Here is a 5,603-nt window from a genome sequence, read left to right as displayed (position 1 = left end):
TCAAAACCCCTCTCTCCACCACCCAAGCCGCGCCTCACCCCGCGCCTCTCACCCGCGTCGCCGCCGCCTTAGCCGCCGCCGCTGCACCTTGCCCACGCCGCCGCCCTACGCCGCCGCCGCCGGAGCCCCTCGCCGGAGACCTTCGCCGGAGGTTGCCCCGCGTCTCTTTTCCTCGGATCGTTTTCTTCTAATCGTTCCGATTCTTTTCTTCTCTTCTAATTCATTTTCTAGATCGGTTTTTCGTTTCGGTTTTCTTCTCCGAAACCCTAGATCGGATTCGTTTTCTTTTCCGATTTAGTTGCCTTTGGACCGTTCGCCGGACCGTTCGTCCTAACGTACATGATCACCGGATTCTTCTAGGTTCACGAACGCCCGTTCGTTTAACCGTTCTTCTTTTTCTTCTCGTCGGATTTATTCCGCGATCGCGATCTCAGATCCGATCTTCTTTCTAGTTTATCTTCTCGCCCGTTTATCGGAAGCAGGTGATTCAAGCGCCTGGAGTTTCGTCTCGAAACTGCCGTTCCGTCTAATCAACTTAAACAAGTTTTTGCTACTGTAAAATTTTGACCTAGTTTCAACTTGCTAGAACCGAGTTGTTTTCTTCCGCCATTTGTTTTTCCATTTCTTTGTTCGGTTCTTTCCTTCTTTGCAACCGGAGTTCTTAAGTTGAACTTTCTGGTTCATTCTCTCGTTCGAGTTTTACCTGTGCATTAGATGAGTACTTATTGTGTGGTTACTATTGTTTGCTTACGATAGATTGACCGGAGTGTGACGAGTAGATCTATCAAGAGTTTTGAGTGCGAATCATCTTCATCTACATTGCAGGCAAGTTCACACTTTGATCATACCTTTTCTACCACCCAGTTTTATTGCATTAGGTCAATCCTCACACATTGCATGATTAGGATCTAATTAAATTGTGGGATGGGAAGTAGATGAGGTAGTACCTATTACCTGTATTACTTATGAAACCTTTGGGAGTTACTTCTACGTTTGCTTATTATGCCATGCTATGCTAGTAGACGTGGATTGGGTGAGTGAATATCCATGACAGATGTGAGATTGTTATTAATGGTTTATCTAAGGTGGCAACTTAAATTCACATCTGGGTCAATTGAGGCACCTGGAGTTACCAGGACTTGCCTGTTTTTTTGGAAATCCTGGGGTACCATGTGATTTTCCTATGGACCGCCACCCAGGCTCAAAGGGATCATAAGATAATTCATACTAGTAACTTACGTGTGCAGCCACAAGCCATTATGGGCTCTGGCATAGTTGACTAAGTCGTGCGAACTCTTATAGTGGTGGACTAGCAGATGTAGGGGATGTAGGTGTACCGGTCCACCCATCGTAAGGTGCTAGCGCTTCTGAAAGACTATGTCTCGGTCATCCATTTCTTAAACACCATGTAGTGCGAGAAACCAAGCGGAGGCGATCGAGTCTTGTGGGGAAAAGTGCGCAAACCTCTGCAGAGTGTACAAACTAATCATGATTAGCCGTGTCCCCGGTTATGGACAACTTGAGTATCTAGTACTTGAATATCTTTGTGAATCTCAACATATTACTTCTAATTAATGTTGTTGGGTTTTAATTATTTTTAATTGGGATTGAGAATGCTGTCAACCATTCTCAATGTTTCACAACCACCATGATAGTAATTAATCTTATTCCTTTGCAGTAGGAAAAAATTGGCATTACGCAAAAACCTTATAACCATAGAGCTTTTCCACCAGCCATTTATGCATATAGTGATAGCCATTGTTCATTATTCTCTCTATGGTGTGAATTTGCTAGTACATTCAATGTACTGACCCGTTTCGGGCTGGAACGTCTCATGTTGCAGGATGTCTTACGACGAGTAAGTGATACGTTAGGGTTACGATATCTACACTCAACTTTGCCGTTGGTGTTGATGGGAATCCACAACCTTGTTGCTTCCGCTATTGGATTGAGGTAATAGTATTTACGTTACTTATACATGTGATTTACCTCTGTTATAAATCCTTCGAGTACTGTGTGTGCCAGCATACTAATCCAGGGATGACACATAAGCACAGAGACTTGATCCATTCGGGTCGGGTCGCTACAAGATGGTATCAGAGCACATGTTGACTGTAGGACGTGACCCTAGAAACTGGCAAGCCCATAGCAAAGACTTTTCTCTACAACTTCCCCTTTCAAAAAGATCTTTTACCTCTTTTCTCTTCTGAGCTTATTCAAATATTCCCTTTAGTGAGACCATACCCCTTTCCCTTTTGACCACTCGAGGATTCGACTGATGAGACCACTCCAAGAATTACAGGATATCAGACAAGTAAGACCATTCAGAATGAAGAGGATTTTACCATACATTATGATAATGGAAACTACAGCTGTTGAAGACTCTGAAGACAAGTAGAATTCGAAGGCTCTGAAGAATTCCCAGATTTGTAAGACCTAGGAATGGCTACCCTTTTGGAACTTGGTAGACTATGGAAGTTGTCAATACCCGAGATCAAGGTGTATCGGAGAAAGACTGAAACAAGGAGCATGAGAACTCGAAGTTTTGTCAAAGAAACCCTAAGGCAGGAGATATCAACTGGCAAGATAGCTCATGGCAATGACAAGGGCAGAAACACGGTTATCCGTGATGTCATCACCATTGATACTGTGGTCACCGAGCTGAGCTAAGCATGCATTCCTTCAGAAGGATTGGATGGTAGAAGGCTGATGGAGCATCTATCAGCAAAGGATGCAATTTTAAACTTAGCTGGTGTATCACCAAGATCTGGAGTAGTACATCAAGAAGTTAAAATGGAGCTCCAGGAAGTCGTATTAGACAAGGAAGTATTTCATGAGGAACTCAGGAACCAAAAGTTGAAAGTAGCCAAGATGGAGGAGCTACAACCTCGAGATACCGGAGATTTGTCAGGAACTGAAGGACAGAATGACCATGGATCATGCCAAGGATGTTGAAACCTAGAAGTTTGGAATGCAATTCCAGAATATTCAAGGATGTCACGAGAGACTTCGCGTCAACAGAGATGATCTGGAAAAAGAACTTGAGAGGACAAGCACGATCGGAAGAAGCCATTGGAGGCATGAACAGGACTTGAAGAAGTTGGGCGACGTTGACCTTAGGAGACCAAACCCCTGTTATACACCTACGATAGATGCGACGATTGTGAGCTGTCATTTGTTTGATGTTTTCTGACAGCCACAATAAAATCTGTATTTTCAAAATTTTTGTTTGTATTGTGTGCATCCCTCTCTATCTCTCTTATCTTACCCCAAACCCACATGGACCCAATAGATGATGAATGGAGATGAGCTTGTATTTTTTTGGACCGATGAGTCAATTGGAGACAGATCGATGGATTCAGAACATGGAGGATCACATGAAGAATAACCCTATAGTTGGACATGATATGACCCAGCATGCTCTTCTGTGCTTTGAAAGAGGTGCTGCTACTTGGTGGAGGATGTACCAAACCATCAATGAATGGCAAGGAGTAACCACTTGGAAAGAATTTAAGTTGACTCTGCTAAAGTCTCAGTTTGTGTCCCAGAAGTTGAAGCCTTATGGAAAAGACATGAAGAAACCTTGGGCATGCAAGATTTGTGGAGAAATCGGACACAACCATAAAGAACACAAGGATGAATGCCCTAATTGTGAAGGAAGTCACCCAGTTGTAGAATGCCCAACCAGGCAGATCACTTGTTTCTTGTGTGAAGGTACTACCCACTATCCTTCTCAGTGTCACATTTACCCCATGGTACAAGGAACCACCCAGCAGAAGGAAGAAGCAATGAAAGGAGCTCTCATGGAAATTTTAGAAGAACCTGTGATGAAAGACAAGGTGGAGGACACACCCAAAGAGGAACCAATTAAACCCTACACCAAGACTTGCTATTCATGTGGAGAAGAAGGACACATCTCCAAGAATTGTATGAATGGGGATCTAGTAGAATTCCCGGCTGAGGAAGTAGAGTATGACCCACAGGAAATAGAAGCCCTGATTGGAATGGAAAAGTCCAGAAAGAGAAGTAGATTGGATTCCAGGAAGGACCTAAGTCATATCACCTGTTATAGGTGCAAGGAGTCAGGGCACTACCTCCACAGTTGCCCAAAAAGGAAGCCAAGAACCCAAGGAGGCTATATAATCACAAGGAAACCTCGAAACTAGTCAGAAGTAATATGTTTTTGTTGTAATGAAGCAGGGCACTTTGCCAGAGATTGTCCGAAGGAGAAGGAGACTTGTGATAAGTAGTTGAGTTTGTAACAGAAGAAATATAGTCGTAGTAGTGAGAACATTTTCCTTTATATTGAGGTGTTGAGTTGAGGCATGTAATGGAAAAGCGAGAGATTGTAATCATTGAGAATGAATAAAGTTAGCATCATTGGTACTGATATGGATTTTATGAGTTATTACTCTATGAAGAAGGATTTTGACCATTCTGAGGATAAGAGAAATATGGTCTATGGAAGGTTTGTGCAGTTTAAGGGTGGTAGTACCCTGTAAGAACCGTTGACCCCTGGAAAAGATAAGCATACTCCACTATAATTGATTTCGCACAAAAATGAATACGAGTTTTGCCTCGATATGTGTGATGCCCAAGAGTATGTGGGATGAGGATGGAGACCGTCAGTTGTTTGGACCAAATGTGATCAAGGAGTCAGAAGAGAATGTTAAGTTGATTTGAGATAGACTGAAGGTAGCTCAGTCCAGGCAGAAGAGTTATGTAGGCTCAAAAACTCAAGGAGTTAGTCTATGAAATTGGAGACAAAGCATGTCTTCGCTTGTCCCCTATGCGAGGAGTTAAACGTATTGGAGTTAAGAGACAGTTAGCCCCGAGATTTGTAGGACCATACCGAGTTTTGGAGCGCATGAGAGAAGTGGCCTACAAGTTGGAGTCACCCAAAGGACTGTCAGGAGTTCATGATGTGTTTTACATTTCCCAGTTGAAGAAGTAACATGCAGAGATGGCCAATATTCCCATGTAAGGACGCTTGACCGCGGAAAGGATAATGATGTTCCACGAAGTGGAATATGGATTTCATAAGTATAAGTTTTTATCTCAGTATGTGGGATATCCCACGAGGATGAAGAGATAAATTACTATTGGATATAAAGGAGGTATGATATTGGAGATATGGATCAAGGGAAATTCCATGATGAGTCTGAGTAATCATGTCCTTGTTGGGTGCCAATAGAAGGAAGGAAGACAGTACAATTGGATGGATTTAAGAATACTAGGAAGTTGGAAGTTGGAATAATGATCAGTTTCCCAATGATAAGTTCAAGGACTACAAATGATGAGATGGGCCATAACCCACAGGCCCCAGGACCTGCCAAGAAGCAAGCACATTCTTGCTGAAGGGGAAAAAACCATGGAAGAGGATATACTTTGTCGACAGACGATTTTATAGGAGTTACGCAAAACCTGAGAGTTGTGAAGGAACGATAGATGGTTGTTTGGCTTGCAGAATCCATGGAATTATCCGAACTTGGTTTGTCGACAAGAGAAATTCTGCAATGCTTGTGAGGTTGACCGAGTGTTAGTATGCGAGATTCGCTAAACTGTATACATGGTAATGATTTGGGTGCGGGATGGATTGATCA

The sequence above is a fragment of the Triticum dicoccoides genome, chromosome 4B (assembly GCF_002162155.2).
Source record: "Triticum dicoccoides isolate Atlit2015 ecotype Zavitan chromosome 4B, WEW_v2.0, whole genome shotgun sequence".
NCBI lineage: Eukaryota > Viridiplantae > Streptophyta > Magnoliopsida > Poales > Poaceae > Triticum > Triticum dicoccoides.
The sequence above is the reverse complement of the archived record's forward strand: the minus strand, read 5'-3'. Positions refer to the sequence as shown.